Source organism: Cupressus sempervirens, chromosome 10, assembly GCF_028749045.1.
Source record: "Cupressus sempervirens isolate cs-2001-9-10 chromosome 10, ASM2874904v1, whole genome shotgun sequence".
Classification (NCBI taxonomy): domain Eukaryota; kingdom Viridiplantae; phylum Streptophyta; class Pinopsida; order Cupressales; family Cupressaceae; genus Cupressus; species Cupressus sempervirens.
The window spans coordinates 296878315-296902580 of NC_143127.1; the positions used below are offsets into that span (position 1 = coordinate 296878315).

Sequence of the window (24266 nt, forward strand, 5' to 3'; positions counted from 1 at the left end):
GTAGGACAGATTAACACATGGAAGAAAAAGATAAGACCAAAGATACAAATGGTGCTTGCAACTTAATCGATGGATTATCTCACACCTTAGACTATACATTTCAAGGGTTTGAATGGACTAGAGTATCACAAATGGTGGCAAGAGATGCTTGATAATGATCTTGTGAAGGATAGTTTTTGAAAGGCACAAGTATATTGGGTGATTAAAGTGCCAGTATTTTGCTTAATTTTATTTGAAGGTCCTCTGTGAGCCATGATTGAGGCCTTTGACAAATTTGGTATACGAGGGAAGGGAAGGAAGATTGAGTTGAAGGTAATGAAGATGAAATGGGAAGTAAAGGAATTTTAGATCAAAATGATATGCAAGGAACTCACACCGGTAGAAATAGATTCTCTAGCGAATGCCTCCAAGGGAAGGGGTGTGAAGAAATCTTTTATTCGAGAGGGACACTGGTGTTGCTTGATGGACATAGTGGACAATAGGCTTGCCAGGTCTAGTCGTGCCTTAGACATAGCATTCCCACAGATTGTACTCATGAATTGATTGATGAATGGTATGGTTTTGATTAGGTCACTTCACTCTCATAACGGATGTACAAATTCATGACGCTGTAGCGTAAGACATTTTACATGCCGTAGTATGCAATTGGTTTATTCTTGGATGCCATGTGAAGAAAAATTCCAACAGGCAGACTCGATGTCATATGAGGACCATTGGCACATGGAGAGCCTCCGGTTATGCGTTGGCGACACTTGGATATGCCCTTAGGACAAAACGATGTGGTAGGATGAAAACAACGCAGATAGGAGGTTGGTTCAAGGTATGAGCAGGGTGATACAAATAGCGTTTGTCAGGAGACCTCAGAGAGTGACAGTGACTCAGATGATGGAGATAACACTCAGCTGGTAAAGGATGACCAGCTAGAGGTAGTCACTTCGACACCCATACCTGTCTTATTTGCACAATCTCTCTTGCTCGTAACAACACATTTGATAGTTAGTTCAATGCCTATCCTTGCTTCAGTTAGATTAGGGCATTGATAAACATGTCTCCATCAGTAGTTGTGGCAAAGAGACCTCCCGTGGTAGTGACTTTTGAAGCAGTGATAGTGGCTCCTGAGGGAGCGAGAATGTAGAATTTGAAACTGGTAGATCACCACATAGAGTTGTGTTTGAGGAGGTAATGGAGATAAATGACAACAATGCCCCAGAAGAGCCTCAGGGTCGATTAGAGGTGGTTGGGTTGATGCAATGGTGACGATGGATGCTGCCTTGTTAGTTGAGCCAGTGAGAGAGGGTCCTTTGGTTGGAGTGGTACCCAACCTTACATGCTCGTTCAAGATTATGAGTTCCTGGTTGACCCAATGGTTCAACCTTACACTAGTCACACTTGGATCTACTATACTTTCACCTATGAGAGATGTACCTCCTCTTGAGGTTGTGGAGTTAGATGTCATAAGAGGGTGAGAGCCTATAGTAGCCGTTGTACCTCCTATAGTAGTAGACATAGTCGACAAATAGCATCATCTAGTGGAGGTTGGGAGAAATGAGAAACTACCTGCATTAGAGTCTTCTCAAGCCACTATGGGGACTATCTAGAGTTCAGTTCTTAGCCCACATGAGCAATTTAGGACAACCTCCTTGTGAAAGATGTGGATGTAGACATATCTTGCAGATATAGTAGGCCGAGGTCGCTAGGTGGTGGTCTTTGCACAGGTTAATAGGTCAGGCTTTAGAGGAAGCCATTCGAGAATTGGAGCATGTGTTGACATTTATAAGAATGGGTTGACCCATTGCCTTCGCCACTAGCTTTGGCTCATGGGTGGTCAGCTATAGAGACTGCGGAGATGTTACAGGAGTGGATCGTTGGGGAGCTGGAAGTGGAGAGCCGAGTAGAGATCATCAATTGTGAGATAGTATAGGTGTACATGGACACCTACTATACTCTGAGGCGCAGTGAGGTCGATCGGTAAGAGCACAACGAGCTTAAGAGGAGATGGCTACCTAATTAGTAGCTATAGAGGGGAACCTGGCTAGCCAACATGTGGCCTTGGAGATAGAGAGAGCGGAGTTGATGCTCAGTTAGAGGCATCTTAGAAGGAAAAGAGTTGGTTACAAACTTAGTTGGCTTAAGTGACTAAGGAATCGAACACTAAGGAGAGGGAACTTGTGGAGGCAGCTCTGATAGTGAAGACAATGTTGGAGACACAAATGTAGGTAGAATGAGACTTGAAGGTGAGGACCCAACAAGTCTATGAGTCACAGGCACGGTTGACTCCTTCAACAGCATCACAACCAACATCTTTAGGGATGCCTCCTCAACCTCCTTAGTTTTTCTTCTCTAATTTATATATGGTAGAGCATTGTCTCCATTTTGTTGTAAGTTGTCGAAGGCGACTTTCTTTTTGGGGGTAATGGTGTTGTCGGTAGAATTATTTTATTGTCGGGAATGATTTAACATGTTAGGAAGTTGTTAGTAACCGAAGGGAAATTTGTTATGATATGACAATTGAGTGGGTAGTGTATGTACACTTTGCCATAAATGAGAAGATCATCTTTAGCATTAGTATTATATTGCCTTGTGATATTGTTGTACTTGAAGAGCATTAATTGAATATATACTTGTGGTTTCTTGAAACATTTGCACTTGCTTCGGTGTTATACTTTCTTATCATTGTAACATGTAAGAAACCGATTTATAGTAGCTAGTAAAAAATCATTTCCTTTGTCAAAATCTGAATTTGAAGAAGAGGATTAAGTAGTCATTCTTGAAGGGTAGACTCATTTGATTCTTCTTAAGAAGATTCTCGAGTTCATCTATTTCCTTCTTGTGGCAATGATGTTCTTCATGTCTATTCTTCTTGCAATATGCACAAGTGAAGAACTCCCTCCTGGATGATTTCCCCTTGTTGAAATTGTCTTGTGGCAAGGAGGATGAGTGTTCTTTCTCTTGTTGTGTCTTTTGTTGCCATGGTTTCTTTTTCTTGTTAGAGTCTTGTCCTTGATTCCCTTTATCAACCACCAATGCCTTAGACTTTGAAGTCTTGAGGATCCCCATGCTCATCAAGTTTGATTGTTCTACCATTAACATCTCTGTAAAGGCATCAAATGAAGGCATGGTGTATGAAGTATCCAAAGTTTAGTTGTGGGTGTTGAAGCTAGAAACAAATGTTGCATACCCTAGAGGAAGTTTTCCTAGCTAATTGTGGATCAAGTTTTTATCCTCTATGGTAATTCCATAATCCTTAACCATTGACCTTAAGTCATGTCCCTTGGTGATATAGTCTTGAATTGTGTCAAAATCCTTGGGATCTAATCTCATAAGATCTTCACCAAGTTCAAAACCCCTATCTTTGTCAACTTTAGTATACAAGCCAGCAAACTTAATCCATGCTAACTTTAATGTTTTACAATTTTCAATATGGTAGATAAGATCATCATGTACATACTTATTCAAAGTTCCAATAGCAATGCTAACTTTAATGTTTTGCAATTTTCAATATGGTAGACAAGATCATCATGTACATACTTCTTCAAAGTACCAATAGCAACATTATTGTTATGATTCCATTCTTTTAGTTCATCAGGATCAGATGGTGCAACCATTGTTCCATCAATATAACTACTTAAGCCTTTTTCCATCTTGTACTCCATGCTCTAATTTTCCTTGTAGCACGATTATGTGGAGTGAAAACTGGAAATCTAGGAGAACCCATGATGCGAAATGAAAAAAATGAGAAAAAGAAGCACAATCACTCAAGACATCCCCCCAAATTCACTAAGGCCCCGTTTGGTGAGCGGAATAGGAATACAGGAATAGGAATAGCTATTCCGGGTTTGCTATTCCAGGAATACAAAAATGGAATACGTATTCCTATTCTTTGTTTGGTTCACCCAGAATTTGATAGGGAATATGTATAACCTATGTTTGGTTGTGCAAAAGCGGATTAGGAATAAGGTTATTTTTTATTGTTATTTAATATTTTTTCCATTATACATTTGAATGAGTTAGACTACTTTTACTTGATTTTATTTTATTTTTTATGTTTTTCAATTTTTACAATGTAAGTCACAAAGATCACATATACTCTCCAACATGAGAACCTTATGGCGAAATGGCTATCCAGCCGGCGAAATATTTGGTTAATGTCATTTTTAAATTATTTTAAAATTATCATAACACTTCTATTGTAATTTTAAATAATAACAAATGGTAGATTTGGTCGGCTGCATAATAAACGCTGCCTATCATTTGTGCATAACCTATAATATAATAAATATTAATAAGCTAATAAATAAATTGTTGAAATGATTTTTTGAAAGATCATTAGTCGTCATAATATTTGTAAGTAAGATTCAAATTTCATTAACGCATTATAGTTATTCTTCTATTAATAAAATTATTTTAAAAACACTATTTTTCCGTCTTATGAAAAATAAAATTCTCCATTAAATAATTTTAAATAAAAAATCATTCTTTCCAATGTAACAAATTCTTAATCAAAACTCAACTCTCCAAAATCAATTGAAATAGTAATGAAACTAATATAATTTATTCATCATTTTAATAAAATTAGTCACCAAAATACATTAGAAACAAGTTCCAAACAATAAAATAGTCAAATTGATTTCTATTCAAAATCATAAAATAAATTACAATAGTTGATTGGGCTTTTAATGTCATTTACGCATATGGTCCCAAAAGACTACTACCATTGAAACAATTATAATTCCCAATGCGCCTCCCAACATGCCTCGAAGAAACATGTTTTCACTCTCTCGAATCTTGCACAACTTGCACTCAGTACTTTCATGAGCTACGGATTTGGATACGACAGATGTTGGGGGGCCTTGATTGACCCATTGGAAGAAATTACAACCACCATCCCCCTGCAATACAAATTCTAAATTAGTAGCATCTAGAACAATTAGTTGGTTCAAAAATGTAAGTTCATACAACAAAAATTAGTAATAACCTTTCTTGAGTTTGGACAAGAATAAAATTTACGTTCTGGGTTATCCTTAGTATGCGAAGTCTTCACTACTACTCCAGCGCCACACTCGCACACTGGTAAATTTAAATCCATCAAACCTGTATAAAATACGAACAAATACAATAAAATTAAACATTTAATTAGCAAGTATTATAATAAGGATAGTGAGGATAAATGGTTGAAACATTCAATTAGTCATGACCCAACATATAAGACCTCAAATCAATAGAGTCAAACAAAAAAACCATTTATTTTTTAGCTGAACATCAATGATAGCAATAGACCTCAAAGGAGCCCCACTTTGTTGGCAAATGAGAAATGACAGATTGTTCAACTAATTTCTCTCTTTCTCCTGTATCTGCACGAGGAATGAAACTATCCCATAAAGCTAACATGAATTGATACCTGACATGTTTTCAACTTATTTCTGAAATTATCCTTTCCAAGGTTCAATTTCAGCTCTTGATTGAATCTCCTCTCGATAGCACTCCATGCTTCTCTGCGAAAACCTCCTTCACCTTTCCTTCCTAGATTGACTTGCTCAAGGAGCAAATCCAACAATTTTCTCTCCATTTCTTTAGTCCATACAATTTTTGGATTTCTAGATGAAGTTGGAGTAGAAACAGGTGTAGTAGCAACAGGGGTGGTAGTGGGGGGCATATTAACCTCCTCGTGTATGCTCATCAAATGATTTGTGAACGACATATTGCTGCAATAGGAAACTATTATATTGCTGGAAAACATCCATAAAATAAAAGTGCACATTATATATTGTCAACAACAACTAAAAATATATATCACCAAATATCAACCGTACTCTGAAATAACCCCTCAACAAACCTATTTATTCATTCACATGGACTAATTATTCGGTACAAGTAAAATGTTTTTCTGATAACAATTGTGTGGAGATTTATCAAAGTTTGAGAATGAGCCAAAGATTGCTGTTGCAGAGACTAAATAACAGGAGGCTTTCAGATGTGTTGGGTATACCTTTTAACCAGACTAAATATTCTTAACTGGGCATACCTTTAAGAAGGTGTTGTATATGCTCATAACAGGGGAACTTTCATCAATGCACGAGTGGAAGATTGTGGGGATCGTTCCACACGACTTTCACCCTCTAACTAGGGTCTCCATGGGAAACATCTGTGTGTCAAGTGTTCTTTATGTGTTTTTCATATGTGTGGTATTTTCTGTTGCATGTTATTTATTATTAAAGTTTCTCAATAGTTGCTTTTGATTCTTATCTGCATTGATTCACACCCCCCAGCATAGTAGTCTCGGACACTAGGACCAATTCTATATCATTCAAGTCCAATTACGATTAACTATCTCACACTTAAATAACAGCTAAAGCTTCTGTAGGTTTTACATGGACGCCTTTACATCAGTTAAAGGTTCCATTTTCCCATCGAAACTTCTACATTGGAATTATCACCATATGAAGGTAGGGTCTGTAATAGTGTCAACTCATTCAGATAAGGATATATTTCCAATTTATCTCAAATTCAACCTTTACTAGTAGCAAGCAACTTGTTAAAAAGTTCTCCTCTAAGCATACAAAGACCCTAAATCTATGCCAACTTTTATAGATGATGAAATATTCCATGTCTTTTTTGTTATAACTTAGGATAGGATATATTCTAAAACTCTAGTTATTAACTTATTTTGGGTACAGAGTGTCCACCATAAATCTTTATTTACTTGCATCAAAATTGGCTTTGCTGAAGACAATTCCATGATCCAGTTATTTAATGATTTTAGAGTGCAAAGCAACCTACTGTATTGGTGCTGTGAAATTTGTGAGCAAGAACATTGGATCCTCCTATTTTCCAAATATGGACTGCATCACACAAGTCTAATATATGATCAATCTGTGCCTTTTATGAAGCTCATTAGTATTATCCTCAGAGATTGATACTATTTCGGTTTCTGCCACAGGCCAACCATCTCTGTCCAACTCAATGTGCTTATTACAGCCAGGGCTGAGCATCATTATAGGTTTTCTTGGATAACTTTACTATCTACTTTTTACATACTACACACAGAAATAGTATGACAGGTATGTTCCCTCAGATTGATGATGCCCAATGATTTCCAAAATTTGCCGGGGTACATCAGATCCAACCCATTTGACTTCTTGTGCACCCAGTGCCAAAATCCATCTTTCTCGTTTCTTATCAAAGTACTTGACATAATTTCAAATTCCAAACTTCCAATTTAATAATCATTCACAGTATTGAACAGCTATACAATAAATATTTCCAGATCACAGTGAAGGAATTCTTACTATCAACCACACAACCTCAGTATAGCTTGGGAGTTTTCTAACTAATAAGGATAAATGTGTCATATCAGCCCATTGGCACAAGATTTGCCTTTTGGTACAGGGAACACAGTCTGATGCAGCAAGCTTAAACACACAAGTTCCTTAAACAACTCACAATTCACTGTTTTACACCAGAGATAAACAAAATCATACAGATTCAGTTTTGAATGAAATTTTGTACTCTTGTGCTTAATTTTATTTTGACAGTTGTTGCCCAAAACAATAATGAATGTGTGATACATCTACAAAGACTAAAAGCTTCTCTGTTTTGCAAAATGAAAGAAAGAGCAATGTTCACATTTTCTATATCCATGAAAGGGGTTCACATTTTTCAGTCTCAATCTCTCTAGGTTGAGGTAACATAATACAAAAAAGTGTATTGTAAAATCCACCATAGAAATGGACCAGCTAAAAACATAAGTTCTTCGGCATTTGCAGTTTTACATACATGTAAATCCCCTATGGCTCAATGATCAAATTATATCATAGTATAAGTAGGCAGAGAATCAGTTTGATAGTTTGAAGCTCTATGTAGTAGGATAGTTTTTCTTCTCCAACCAATCAAATAAACAGTTTGCAGATCGAATTTGAAATTGTAGACAAGAGAATACAGGTATACAAATTTGGAAAGCAGAATTAGACAAGAGAATAGATGTATGTAAATTTGGAGGTCCTATGAATGTGGAGAGCAAAACATGGCAGTCAAGCAATGTGCATAAATCCTATGAATGGACCAAGTTCAAAGCATATAATAATGCAATCAAATCAGGCGCTGCCATTAAACCCAAATCAGCATATATAAATAAAACAAAGAATTTATACAGTACAAAGAATTGCATAAAAAGAATGATTGAACTGTGTATAAGGCTGATTGTTTAGCTGTTAAGAGTTACTAGTTATAAGCTTGAGATCATTGTTTTGCTTTTAGAATACAAAAAAGAATCTATCTTTGTGTCGTATGTTTTAGTGGTTCGGTATATTACTTTCAGTTCTAATTTTAACAAAGAGACCACATCGATGGTGGTTTTATTCCAAATGAATGAAGTTCAGAAATATGCTGTGATTAAGTTTTTAGCACAAGAGGTTGTGGCTAATTTAGATGATAATGCATTATATGTGTGCAAAGAGAGTATAGAATGGAGGGATTTGATAGTGAAACAAGGCCATGAAGAATTTGTCAAACTATTGAAGGGATCGATAAAGTTTACTCTATCTATGCAAAATGATTTGAAATGCATTAATGTGAAATGCCCAAAAGATGATGGAAAGAAGGTGTAAGCTACAGACACCATAATCAAGCAAAAGATTGATTAATGTAAAAAGAATCAAAGGTTCTGACAATAGATGATTTCTCCAGGGTAACAAAGATTGAATTCTGGCCAAACCTTTGCATCAATCAGCTCCAAAGTCATGCAAATAAAGTAGCAGAAGTTCAGAGAGACAAAAAAGTTTGGAAACAACGACTTGCACATATTAAGGAATTCCGTTGCACATAAAGAGTGGAAAGTGCAACATGCTGCCATGGTAGGACAGCACAAATTGGGAAGTTCCACAGAGCCATTATAACTGTGATGATGCCACCAGATTTCTCTATTTTATTTTAGTTTCTTTAGGTAGCTTTTAGCTTTGGTTTTTCAGTTATATGGAAACCAAATCATACACTCAGAAAGAGTTTTAGATAACTTTTGAGTTTTCAAAGACAGTTGACCTTATAAGGTAAAGACATTGAAAAGATTTGAGAAATTTTGAGCATATAGCCCTGATGCTTATAGTTTGATATGTGTTAAAAAAGAAGACTTCTATGAATAAAGTTGATGAACAATTATAGGCTTAAATTTGTTTGTTTAAGATAATTAAAGTAGATTTATCTGTGAATTTATCAGTCAGTGTAGTTATTGTTTATCTTTTGAAAATATATCATGTATCTCATTGGATATGATTAGTTTAAAAGATCATCTTAGTTAAGCTTACTGGTATTAAAACAGAGTCTATGTGTAGTTTTCTGGAATTAGTCGTTTTGGTTTTCCAATTAGTTTCCAAATAGTGACAAAATCTGATACAAATGATCACCGACAGCAGTACCTTTAAAGCAATTAATACAACAATGCAAATGGACTCAACAAGATGCAAGAACATGGTATAAATGTACCCCTATGCTTAAAGTAGATGGGCAACTTTACATGCAATTAAGAAGAGCTTTTTAAATTCAACCAATTCTCCAGCTTCAGCCACTATTATTCTGGAATATCAACTTCAATAATAAATTAATAACAGCTGTGAACCCTCCTTTTTTCCACCAAAAATCATTTCTAAGACTCAACAATTTTAAAACTCTTATTATAGTTATTGATATGAATGTGACAACAATTTTAAAACTCTTGAAAGCGTTGTGAAGAGATGTGCAATTTATTGCTTAATAGTTAGACATGTTTTATTGTGCAATACCTATATTTTGAAGCATTTTTATGCTCAAATCAGCTGTTCTATTCTTCTATTTGTTGTTTTCCCTCTTGTTAATTATGAATTTGTAACCCCTCAAATATACACCAACCCGAGAAATAGATATCCGCTACTGCTCCCTGTTGTGAGGTTTTGACACTATCATGCTATCCTTTTTTAGTGATTATACTCAATCTTTTAAAACTTTATATAAATATCTTATAATTAAACAACAACAAAATCAAATCAACTATCAAATTTAAATTACCTGCAACAGTTAACATTTTTTTGAATCCCAGAGACCACAAAAAGATTGAAAACAAATCTAAACGATGTGAACACTCAATATAGAGTGCTAAATAGTTCTACACAAGACTGAAGATAATATAGAATACTATTTTCCTTATCCCTGAGAATATTACAATCCTCCAAATTTATATCTAATATAATCTTCCCTTGCTGCATCATCCATCTCTAAGAACCAAATAGCTCTTGTTGGTTCTTGCATAAAATTATCAGATGCGATAGTCATAGTTTGTTGACTGATTCCGGGGATGGCTTTCAAGGCAGCAAACAAATCTGCAGCTTCTTTTTTAGTATCCTCTTTATCAAATCTGATGGTGTGCGCCTGTTTGATTCCGTCCCGTATCTCATAGATGCTTTCAGATATAACATCCAAAGAAGCGGCCATGCTTGCCTTCCTCCTCTTTGGCCTCCTTGTCGTTGGTGTTGAAGGAATGCTTCTAGCGGATGCAGTTGACTGATTTGACTGAAGGAAATCTTCATCCAAATCAGCAGCATCATTTACAGGCATACTCAAATCATCATCATCATCTAGATCAACAGCATCATTAAGGTTACCATCTTCAACATCTTGTGGTGTTCCAGCTACACTTCCTTCTGCCATGTCATTTCCCACTATGACAGCTAGATCATTAAAATAGTTGAATGGTTGCCTCCTATACACTTTTGCAGCTCTGAATTCTTTTCTCTATAAACATTGCCAAAATTAAATAATTAGATATTTTTTATGATATTAGTATTGAAAAAAACTTTGAAGAGGACTTTACCTTCAGAAGTTCATCCCAGACACTATCCTCGGCATCCACACATTGAGTTATGTCATTCCAACCAAAGCCACTAGTATTTCGTAAATCCTTCATTATTCTATACCCCATCTTCCATGTTTTCAACTTATTTCTGAAATTTTCCTTTCCAAGGTTCAATTTCAACTCAGTATTGAATCTCCTCTCGATAGCACTCCATGCTTCTCTACGAAAACCTCCTTCACCTTTCCTTCCTAGGTTGACTTGCTCAAGGAGCAAATCCAACAATTTTCTCTCCATTTCTTTAGTCCATACAACTTTTGGATTTCTAGACGAAGTTGGAGTAGAAACAGATGTAGCAACAGGTGTAGCAACAGGGATGGCAATGGGAGGAATATTAACCTCCTCATGTATGCCCGTCATCAGATTTGTGAATGACATATTGCTGCAATAGGCAACTGTTATATTGCTGTAAAACATCCATAAGATAAAAGTGCACATTATATATAATAAAATGCTTTACAAAAATATCCACACACCCTTTTCACAGAGAGCTAATGCTCCCTAGCTTATACACAGACCTACTAAGAACTCTTACTACTTGGGCAATATTGCACACATTACAAACTAAAACATACACCTAGGTTTAACTAGGCACAGCCAGGGCCTGGCTTAGGTGAAGAACATAACATATTTCAACATAACATATAAAATTTAATACTCCATCTTCATTTGGGATATGTACATATAATTCAATTTTTTCTCAGTCATTAGTGATTTTCTCTTGCAATTACATGAAAGTTAGAAATAAATTTTGATGCTGGTTATCTTTTTTAAATGCTCCCTAGCCTATACACAGACCTACTAAGAACTCTTACTACTTGGGTAATATTGCACACATTACAAACTAAAACATACACCTAGGTTTAACTGGGCACAGCTAGGGTCTTGCTTAGCTGAAGAACATAACATATTTCAACTTTTGAGAAGTTTAGATTTCTAGTTATACTTCTTTATGTATCTATGTGGTGCCAGCTTGGGACTGACCTACAACAATGACCCACCTTTTATACTGACCTTGAGTAAAGCCCGCAATAGATGGTGTTATGAACAATTGCATAGATATGAACAGTCATAATCTACAAAATGAGATTTAATTAAAGACAGGTAAACAAGACTAAGACAATCCATTTTAAAACTAAACATCAACAAAAGTTATCTTAAATAGTTTTTGGTAGATTCTATGGACCAAATTGCCCTGAGGATATTAAAAACTTGAAAGTCATTATACTTGAAATTTTATATGCATCCTTGATCAAAGAAAAACAATACATGTAATTCAGAATTGCTTACATAGACTAAAGAAAAAGAATCCTTGTGATCCCAATAAAATGGCAGAGCATATGTTTGCTATGGATTTGCTAAATATTCAAGTGCCACATTCTCATAAAAGCATGGAAATTGAAAGTATGGTGCCTTGGAAAACAAATAAAATGATTGTGTCTAGACCAAGGTATTTATGTAAATATGAAAGAAAATCTCTTTCATCTTATCAAAGATTAACAAAAAGTATTGATTTGTATTGAAATAAATAGGTATAAAAAATCTGCAGTATCTAGCTATTCAAAATTGAAATAGAATGTATCAATGCAAGTAAAAAGATCAACTAATGCTGAGATCTATAGTCCTCCCACATCTTTTGTGCTAGTTCATCTCGAAAATTTCCCCATTCATCTCTATCTCGTTGAGTCATCCCAAAAGACTCAAGAATTGGGACATTTATCCCTTCACGATCAATGTCCTCTTCAATTTCCACTTCGTGTGGAACACCATCCTCTATGGTAATGAAGTTGTGTAGTATGCAACATGCTAACACAATCTTTGTTTGAGTTGTGATACTATAAGATGTCGCATGCCTCAAGATAGGAAAACGTTGCTTCAAAATACCAAATGTGCGCTCAATCACATTCCTAAGAGAGGAGTGTCGGTGGTTAAATAGCTCGTGGGCATTGTTGATCGGGTTTGCTCTGGAAAACTCTTTTAGGTGGTATCGCGTACACCGATAAGGGGCGAGGAATCCAGGAACATTTGGATAGCCAGCATCAACTAAATAGAATTTTCCTATACAAAAGAATAATAAGTATTATGATAGAAATAACATAAACACTATGGTTTACAATAATGACTATATAATTGTTAGATATATGATCAAATATACCAGGGGGGACTATTAGTGAATCTGCTCTTGATAGAGCTGAAGCAAGAACACGACTATCTGTAGCTGAACCTTCCCAACCAGCAAGAACATATTGAAACTTGTAGTCAAAGGAACAAACACCCATTACATTTTGTGATAGGTTGCCTTTTCTGTCACGGTATTTTGCTTGGTTGTCCACATCAATGGTGACTGGTATATGGGTCCCATCAATTGCTCCAACACAATCCTAGAACATTAAAAATATTATAGTCAAATATGTAACAATATACTCAAGCAAGAAAGTGCATGAATCTAAGAGATTTACCTTGAAGTACGGATCAAAACGGTTCTGCCCAAGAATTTCTGGAGAGGTAGTTATAGAAGGAGGCAAAAAGTAATTGCCATGGAGCAATATGATTGCCTTCAAGACCTTGTGGAAGTGGCGACTCACAGTCTCTCCTGAGTGACCAAAGTTATGGCCAATCTTACAATTCCTTAGATTGTGGCCAAGGGTATGTAGGAACATGACTAGTTGTTCTTCCAATTTCATGTTTATCGTATCTTTAATGGTCCCTCTCTCCCTTAAAATATTGGCGAGTTTGAAGAAAGCTGCTCTAGACATGCGTATTTGGTCATGGCAATCTATGTCATTAGAATATATAATACGTTTAAAGAAAGGACAAGCAGCTCTTCTTCGCTTGCGTCGTTGTCTTCTAGCATCTTCGTAAGATGCTATTGTGAGTACTGCTTGGGCTGCAAGCAAAACTGCAAGTACACGCAAGAGCGTGATCTTCCTAACAATGCTTCCATAAACTCTTTTATCAGCAGTAGGATCCATCAAATGCCCTATAAACACGTATATAGATTTAATTTAGATTTCCATATTAATAAAGATGAGAATGAATGTATGAAAGATTTCCATAGTTCATTTAATGAACATATTAGATTCCTCGAAATCACAGATAAGTAAAACATAGAGAAATGTTGATATGGCCTTTGAAGAAACCTAGAGTAGGATGAAGCCAAAGAGTGCAAGGGTCCTTTAGGAGGAGAAAATGATAAAAGATTGCTTCTCATTTTTATGTGGAGTCCCTTGGCCTTGGGCAAAATGCTTTATTTTACAAATTAGGGAAAATCATGCAGCTCCAGCTCTCCAGACGAGAGGCCAAGAATGGGAAATTTGAAAACATCATATTGGATTACAAGAGTGCACAAATGTTTGAATGTTAGCTTGCATGTCTGTAGAGTATCTGACACATGATAAATGAAAATCACGATTCCAAAAAATGGTTAGGTGGAGGCAAAAAAATTTTGTACAAATATCTGTGTCAAATTGATTAGCATCTTTCAAGTCAAAGATTTGTGAAAAATTAATTGATAGCTTTCAAGTCAAAGATTTGTGAAAAATTAATTGACAGCTTTCAAGTCAAAGATTTGTGAAAAATTAATTGACAGCTTTCAAGTCAAAGATTTATATTGCTAATATTAGTACAATTTGACACTTTGTGAAGATTCTAAATGTTTTTGAGGTGCAGACAGATATTTGTTCTGGAATCTTACCTAAAAATAAGTTGGATGAAACCCATGTCCTGCTCAGTAATACTTTCTTCTATCATGTAGTAAGCTTCAAGGACAAGGGATCAAGATGGCTGAGAATTATAGAAGGCATAGATGTAACATAATTGGACCACAACTACAATTGACATAAATTATTGTACTTATGTATAAATTGCAATAGAACTCAGTTTATTAGTTGACATATTGCTGTTCAACTCTATTAGAAGCATTCAGTTCCAGAAATTTGAAGTCTTTCAAATGTTTTCTATAGTTTGGTTTCTTTAGAATATTTGAATTGAAGCCATTGTTCTAACTTATGAGCCTCTCAGAAAATTTTGGCAGTTTGACTTCTTTACAAAAATTGGATTTAAGCTCTTGTTTATGCTTGGAGAACCTTTCATACAGTTTTGGTAGACTGTCTTCTTTAAAAAAATTGGATTTAATCTCTTGTTTCAACTTGGATATACTTTCACCCAATTTCGGTTATTTGTCTTCTTTAGAATATTTAAATTTAAGCTCTTGTTCCAAGTTGAAGGCGATTCCAAACAGTTTTGGTAGTTTGTCTTCTTTAAAACTGTTGGATTTAAGCTATTGTTGGAGCTTGTGGATCCTTCCAGACAGTTTTGATGGTTGTTCTTCTTTAGAAAATTTGAATTTAAGAAATTGTTTCAATTTGGAAAGACTCCCAAACTGTTCTAGTAGTTTGTCTTCTTTCAAACATTTAGATTTACAATTTGAATAGCCTTCTATAAAATTTAAGTAGTTTCTCTTTTTTTTTAATAGAAAATTTAGATTTAAGACCTTGTTCCAGCTAGAAAAACTTTCCAAACAGTTTTGATAATTTATACATATTGCTAAAATTATATTTAGGCAAATGTACAAAACTATCTCTGTTGCCACAAAGTTTCAGAAATCTCGCTTCTTTGGGGCGTTTGGAGTTGCAAGTCTGTGAGAAGCTCACGAGTCTACGTCTACATCAAAAATTTGGGGACACATGGATGCAGTGTAATACAGAGCCTCTCGGGTGATTTCGAGTATTTGAACTCACAAATTGTTGTGCATTAATCCCCAGTTGTCACATCCCCAAAATATTTCTGGATCCGTCTTTACGAATTTGGATCAAAATCTAAACAAAACTGGATTTATAACTACCCCCGGTTTCATTAACCATTTGAAGTGATCTTGAACAAAATTAAACTCTTCACGGTGTGTTAGCTATTTCATCCACTATAGTAATATCATCCACAAAGACTGATTTAGTTATTTAACACAAATATTAACCCTGTCGGGTATGACACCATCTGTATCAGTGCATCACTCTCACAAAAAGGACTGTAAAATACAAATCACCTAATTTTTAACTCATGGTAGATATCAGAGTGTACATTATACATATCAAACTACAATTATCTTTTCATGAAATGAAAATCATTTCAGGATTGAGTTGTGTCTTTTTTGTGGATGCTTTAGCTGCAGTTCAATATTTCAATCCAATTACAAAGTTGTGCGTCGTGCAATATTTCAATCCAATATTTCAATCGGTGCAAAGTGCGAATCAAGGGAAAATTAACTGTTTATAAATGACGTAGGATACCATTCTGAATAATTCAGAGATGCTTCCTCGGGTTCGTCCAAAATAAGTCAGGATTGCTTATTAACTGTATTCAATAAATTTATGAGAATTGTTATCTTGTATTATGCCATCCAGTTTCATGAGTTATCAAACATGGCTGCCAGTATTGATCCAGCAAACAACATTATGACACATCATCTTAGAGAGATATATCTGTGGTTGGGAAATTTAGCATGGAGCAGTGTGTTCTTAATCTGTGTTGCAGGGTTGATTTCAGTTTATGTTTATGCAAGGATACCCACATGGAAATTGCCCAATATTCCTAGTCCCCCTGAATCATGGTTGTTCGGCCACTTGCTTCTCATTGCCATTAAACTCTGGCTTATGGAATGCGGGTTCTACATAAGTTTGTCATAAGGCACAGAAATAACAAACAACAAACAAAAAGACGGGTTTTGTATTGTGCAGGACATGCCTCTCCAACAAACAATAAATGTTATAGTATGATGCAAATGCCGAAACAAACAAAAACCAAGATCAAAACCTTACCTCTCTAGCTGCAGACGAAAAAATGATACAAAACCCCACGTCGTTTGAGCTTCACCTCTGAAGCAAATGCAATAAAAACCCATTAAAAATGGCCCTGCAAATATCGTAACAAACGAAAACCACGATCAAACTCGTACCTCTCCGGCGACGGACGAAAAAGCTGTGGACGAGAAAATAATTCAAAACCCTATGTCGTTTGAGCTTCACCTCTGCATCAAATGCGAAAAAAACCCATTAAAAATGGCCCTGCAAATACTGGCATGAACAAAAACCATGATCAAAACCCTACCTCTTTGGCTACGGACGAAAAAGTTGGAGACAAAAAAATAATACTACGTCTTTCTCGACAAAGCAGTTTGAGGCTTCACGGACGCGGACCCGAAATTTGGTATTTTTTAGCACATAAAAACGCGGGTTTGGAATAGGTATTCCAATTCCACCCCTTTGGGTGGAATTGCAATACCCTTTTTTTTGGTCCAAAGTGGCATACGTATTCCACTCGTATGCCTCTTTCGTATTCCTAGCTGGCACACCCAAACGGGGAATTCGACGATTTTTGGAATAGACAAATGCCTATTCCACTCCAATTCCGCTCGCCAAACGGGCCCTAATGGTCCGCTTGGTTCATGGAATTAGATTGGAATTGGCTTTTGTAAAAATTGGATTTGGAAAATTTTGCGTTTGTGTCCAAAATTTTGAAATGCAAATAGAATTGCAGAGATCTAATTTTACCTCAAAATCAGGATATTAGACTTTTGACTCGCTATGTTGAATTGAAATCAAAACTTGGTTACACTTTTCTGAGTGTAAAAAAATACATTTTATTGTTTTTTCAAGTCCTTTTGCTACAACAAATTTTTGTAGGCAAAGCCTGCCCTATACCCCACAATTTTGGTTGACAAGACATTGGAGAGGGGTCTAGCTTTTCATCTAGCCAATAAGCTATCCAGTTTGACGATTCTTAGCACATTGCTCTATAATTTGGTGGTGGATCTGTTTACAGAAAACCATGACATACGCTAGGCGATCTAGACCAACATGCGCATCGTGAAGAGCAGAGATCCGACCTGTGTTTTCTACTCACATTGTATGCTTAATTTCAAGGGTTTCCTAGCTTGCTAGGTGCACTATGTGGTGCATCTTCTTTGGCCACAAGTTCGATTCGTGCTTGCCCTTGCTATCCGGAGAAGGATTTCTGAAGTGTTTTCCATGGACATCCATCCTACTGCAAGGCTTGGACATGCAGCATGGCTTGTGATTAGTTATTGGCGATAATGCATCTATTTTGCTCCATGTTACCCTCAGCGGCACTGACAAGCATGGTGGCGACAGACATCCAAATATTGGTAATGGGGTCTTGATCAGCATCGAAGCTAACATTATCAAGAATGTTAAGATTGGCAAAATGGAATTATGCATATTCGAGGAGGAAAAAGTGGTGAGCTCAAGAGATGAATCGGATCTGGAGTGGAATCCTGAACAGTTCCACTTTTCAAATCTGCCTTTCCCTTCGTCCATTGTTGATCGCTATAATTCCAATTCTAATTTGAGGAACCAAATGTACAAATGGAATCTTCCCACTTATCTTCCAGGTGAACCAAACAGTTCTACTAAAATTGCAAAAATCATTTTCAAGATTTGTAAATCCTTAATTTGGCTAAATTGAGATTTGTAGAAATCTTGATTTCTACAATTCCACAAACCAAATGGACCCTAAATCAAAGCACTACCTTAGAATAGATGATTTTCACACTTCATATTTAGCGTGTACAATTGCCCCTTGTAAAAATGGACCAAAGCGGTCATGTGATTTTGATGATTACCACAAAAATATGAAGCAGTAGCATACTCTCCAAGATAAGACACAAGATCTCTCAAGGATCTAATCAATTACAAGTGTCAAAATAGACCAAATGCTGAAAGTGATATGTCCACTTACAATTTCTCCAAATTGATACTAGATCTGGAAGGTAGACAAAAAATCATGCACTTTAAAAAAAAAATTGCATTTGAAAATGTGTCTGTATGAGCCTGAATGAAGCCTCTGAAATTTTAAAAAATCAGGATTACTCAGATATAGCTTTGAAAAAATGAATTTTCTGAAAACTCTACATCAAAACCAAAAATTAATTGCAAATTCAGAAAAAGCACAAGAAGCTACTTGAAATTAAAAAAAAATGCATAAAAAAAGGAGTTTGTGTGAGCAAGTTATGGTCGTTCAAAAATCAACTCTAACATTGAAACTACAATCTTTGACAGGTCCACCCAAACCTTTGTCCAAAATACACTAATGAACAAGCCACTGTTTGAAGTGCTACAAACAGGTTATGGACGACATTTCAAGTTGAGCAATGTTTTAGTTAAATTGTTGTGGCTTTATATATCCCGCATAAATTGCAAAATGGATTTCTTTTCTATTTATATAGATATGAACAACCATACAATCAAAGAGTAATTAGAGGGTCCACCACTTGAGGTTGCCGAATTATATCTTGTAATTGGGTCATATTTTGTCGATGTACCTATGTTGCAACTATGTTGCCACATGTCCAACTCAAATGACTTGGTGGCCTGCTCAGGTGTATTTTAGTAGCTTTTTTTGGCATGGTTCCAAGGGATTTAGTCCCAAATGGTCGCTAGAAAATTTTTCTAAAATGCTAAAATAATGCTTTCCGCAGGAAGTTGATAACGATGACACAATGAATTTAATGAATGCTGATATTTGGGATTCAAATCTTTGAGCTTTGAAATCATTGTATTTGGCCTATTAATGTCATTCGTATGAGATGAGCATGGGATTTGATGGACAATCTGGGATGGATCTAATGCTGATTGTCAGAGAGAGCTAGATTGTTTATGCAAGGTGAGTGGAGAACATACGATATCTAATAGTGTTGATCTATCAAAGTTGTTTCCTTCAACCTCTAAAGCCTCCAAATGTGATTTGACACAAAACAGGGTGTAGTGACCCAAAAGTTTTCTAGAACATACAATAATGCAAATGTTGAAGTTATGTAGTTGTAAGAGTGATCAACTCAATGATATTCACATCCAAGTGATTAGTTATCGTCTGCTATTCTTAATTGTGTTCTAAGGTCTATCTCAGAATGTATTTTTGTCTTGCTACCAAAGCAAAGAGCTATTCTGGCATACTAGTCACCTTTAGCATGGTTAGAAGTCTTCATCAAGCATTTCCGAAAGTATATTATCGAGCTTGGGAGATTTGTCTATCTTCAAGCAATTGAAATGTTGGATCTTCTTATTGTTTTGTGTTCTTTGGGTGACCTGTTCAAGCTGTTGAAGTCACTTCTTGGATCTGCTATTCAAACCTTCATTCATTCGATCAAAGATGAATAGACCAAAGATTGATGTGTCATAGATTATTCTTGTTCAATATTGCTCTATGGAAGAGTTTTATGTCTGATGCTACCTTCAACGGTTTTCTATAGTGATTGTCTGTATCCTCTACAACTCGTACGTTAAACGCATCATGTATTGCTGGCATTGTTGTTGGAAGACTTCATCATGTTTGTGTTTCTGTTGAATGACTTCGTCGTGTTTATTGTTTCTAGAAGACTTCATCGAGTATGTTAATTTGTTGACAATTTTACTATCCACATTGACTCATCCCTTCATTGGCACCGGTTAGTTTTATAAAAGGGTCATTTCATATCTAGAGGAGGCTGTTCGGATTTCATAACGACATCTTCATTTTTGAATTTTCTGCAGTGTGGTCGTGGGGTTATATGAAGAGTCATTTCAAGGTGTAAAAGTAATGATAGATTTTGTATGGTATTCAGTTGTTGGTGGTGGATGATTAAATTTTGTTGTGTATGATCTGTACATGGCAAAAATATAGTCTTTCAGTTATTACAAAGATGATGTTATTGGCGTAATTCTAGAGTAAGAATTCAATCTACAGTGTTGTGTATTCGGTGACACGTGTAGAGCAATTGTTTTGTTTGAAGTTAGAATCTATATTATTGCATTGTGAATGTTTCTTTGCTTGGTAGTATTGTGTGACATTCCAAGCCCGTGCATGTCCAATAGTATTACATTCTGAGAGTAGTATATTTGAGTATCAGGGATGTTTAGCAATGATCTCTATTAATTATGTAAGCTTTGATCATCGAGTGATCATTGAGCATTGAAGACTTCAAAGGGACTGAGATCTTTGTAGAATGGTGATTATCACATGTTATATAGAGCACTAGGACATAGATTCAATAATATCAAATGGAACATTCATTACAAGTACCAGCATACCAAGATGGTGAGGAAATAATATTTCTTTTATTGATTACCAAAACGTGAGTACATCCATATTCAGAAGTTCTTATATAAGGGTCGGTTGGTTGGGAAAACCAATTGACGCATCTCCTTACTTCCTAACTACCCAAACCCAACCAAGCTTTACTAGTTCTAATTATAATATTACTTTATTACATACTACATTTACCCCATCGGAAAAGAAGTCGTCTTCCAAATGACTACCCAGCAAAACTAGAAAGAAAATCAGACTTCAATAAGGAGGGTTTGAAGACATCCCTGGACTCAAGGCTCGTCCACAGAGGCATAGGAGATCATGTTCAGCAGCCTTCAGTTTGGCACAAGCTTCTTGCAAAACACACAATGCATCCATCTTCTTTGTCTCTGCTGTTGAAAATTTTTCCTCTAGGGCAGCTTTCTCTATCTTCCAATTTTCCTCCAAAGAAGCTTTCTTTGTCTTCCACTTTGCCTCCAAGGCATCCTTTTCCACTTGCCACTGTTCTTCTACAGTAGTCTTTTCAATTGCCCAGTGCCTTGCCAATCGGCCTGTCACTTCCTTTTCCTATTGAAGTTCCAAGTATGTCCTTCGAAATGCAACTTCCATCTCTGCAAGCCCCTGTATGAGAGGTGACTGCGCATTCCCTAGGGGTATGGTGTACCTAGCTATTAATTCTGTGGCTATTTCTTCTTGCTTAGACCCACCCTACTGAAGTAATTTCCAATTTGTGTGACAATCTTTCCTCATGAATGCTACCAAAGATTCGGCCGCTCCAACTATGGCTTCCATATTCTGATTTTTAGCATGCATTATAATTTCCTTGGTGGTGTGCTTCATGTCTTGTAATTCATTGAGGAATCATTTTGCTTTCTGCATTAACCCTAAGCTCTCACTTTGTATCTTTGTTTGTTCTTCCCTTCCAAGGGGGTCAGTGAGGGTGGAGGGGCTAATCCCTCTTCTTCAAGTAGTTTATTGGCTTCCTCTAATATTGTGTCCTCATTTGGGATTGCCTCTCCAATTTTGGGTTCCTCCACCTGCTTCTCATTTTGTGCATCCATTTGTCCTGTAGAATGTACCACTAAAGCAACAGGGTGGTCTACTTCCATACCTTGTGGTGTTTGTAGCCTCACCTTATGCCCGCATTGATTTTGACACCTGAGATCTATCACCTTACTGCGAGTGTAGTGGTTTGCAGGAACCAAATTTGCCACCCTTGGTAGTGAAAGTCGTTTTGCCCCCCATTGAAGAACCTCCTTTTGCTGTTCACTTGGGTTCTCTGCCATCATATTTCCCTCTCTACTAAGGCTAGTACGGATGCCTTGCTTCAGGACACCCTTTTCCATACCAGTGCTGGTACATACATCTTGCAGAGTACCAAGTACAATATCGACAACTTCTTCCGCATTTCTCACTTCAAATTCTGAAATCTTGGCTTCCATATTGTCAGACTCGTCGATTTGGGTGTACTCACATACCCTTGTTGGCAATGGTCCTTCTGTGGTTGGAAAAAAAGTGACTTCTCTTGCTGTACACTTTAAGTGACTCAGACGGATTTCTGCTTCTAAGGAGTTAGAGAAGGAGGATGTGTCTGTACTACTTTCACCCTCTTCTGAACTATCCTCTCCACCTTCTTCCTGACTTGAGCTCTCCACCAATGCTACCTATGTGGCTGCTTGTTTTAATTTGTTTCTCTGAGGTTCTTCGCTACTTGACCTTGCTCCAAAGGTGTCCATGTGAACCCAATATGTCATTGTTGGCCTGTAGGGTTCTACTCGGTTTGCTGGAACCAATGCTCCTCTAGGCTCAGGGTCCAACTAATTTAGAACTGCTTCTAGAAATAAGGCTATTGCATAGTGTGGCACGTAGAATGCCTTGTGCTTCAACTCCATGAATTCTTGAAGTCTTTCTAAAAGAAATTGCGCCCAGTTGTACACCTGTCCCTTATTCAATCCTTCAACCACAAGCAACATCCATAAAGCGATATCTGATGCGTGACTTCCGGCTATGAGTTTGCTTTTAACTAGGTTTAGAATGCATCGCCATTCTTCGTTATCTATGAAAACTTTCTTAAGGCCCCTACTATTCTTCAAAATTCCTTCCCATTCCTGTTTTGCGAGATCCTTCCTGTACATCAATTCTAACCACTTCTTTTTTTTCTCTATTGTCATTAGAGTTTTTGCTAATTCTTGCCCCCGGTTAGGAATTCCAAAAACCTTATTTATTTCCTTTGCATAGTAGTGGATTGTTATGGTTTGCTTCAAATACTGAATTATCAAATTAGTGGCATTCTTATCATAGCTAGCCACCATGGTGCGTAATACAAATTCATATTCTTTTAAATTAAACATTGGCATTGAAATTATTTTATCTACCTCTGCTTTCTGTAGCGTCGTTTTCAGAGGGTGGTTTTTTTCTACATGCTCCCACCACGTGCGACATTAACTCCCTATGACACTTTCAAAAGTAATGTTGGCAGCCGTAGTCTTTTTTGCCATTTTCCCTTTGTCCTTCTTGTTTGCATTTTTCCATCGTCTTCCTCATTCGCAAGCTTGGATTCTTCTTCTTAGAATCACTGATTTTCCCTCTGCTAGGATTTCCAATGCTTGTCTTTACCATTTTATCAGGTGATGCAAGTATTCGACTCCTTTTAATTCCCCAACCGTTTCTGTTCTCCAAGTGGCAGCATTTAATTTCTTCTTGCAAGTACCTCCTTAATGTTGTGCATACCTCTTGTCTGTATGGGTACAAATCTTCAGTCGAATGACCCTGCCCCTGCCCATACAACTGCCAATAGTACGGTATTAAGTGAGTCCGTATGTTTTGCTCGTATGACCACTTGTACAACTGTCAACTTCCTTGCTTGTACGGTCTCCAACTTCTTGTTTGTACTCACACTTTTTCACGCTGTACGATACCCCTCCTACTCCGTACCTTGCTCCTTGTACTCCGTACGGTCCCAACTTTGCTCCGTGTTTCTCGTACGACCTATCTTCCTCCAATCCGTACGGTTGCTGGACTTCCTCCTTGTTGTGTGTTTGTGGTGAGTCTTTGTCCTACACTGAGATTTGTTGTTTTTGTCATGCGAAATGTACTTCCTCTCTTGTACGTATGGCAAGCCATATGCCTATCTCTTCCTCACATTCGTACGACCGATTGTATGGTTATTCCTTCTTGTGTTTGTACAATTGCTTCGTGATTTCCTTGTACGACCTGTTCTGTCTCTTCCTTTTGCCCACTCAACTTATAGGATGAAATGCTTGGATGGTATCCCCTGGGTTTCTATAGAGAGGTCTTAAAGTTGTTTTCCCTTAGC

At 36.6% G+C, this 24266-nt stretch overlaps 1 protein-coding gene and 1 pseudogene across 4 annotated transcripts in view; both read left to right on the forward strand.

The window, feature by feature from the left end:
• LOC149533815 (uncharacterized) overlaps window positions 1-24266 on the forward strand; it is a 199487-nt gene that overhangs the window by 70329 nt on the left and 104892 nt on the right. The window lies entirely within an intron of this gene.
• Window positions 17297-18352, forward strand: LOC149533816 (putative serine acetyltransferase 1; annotated as a pseudogene).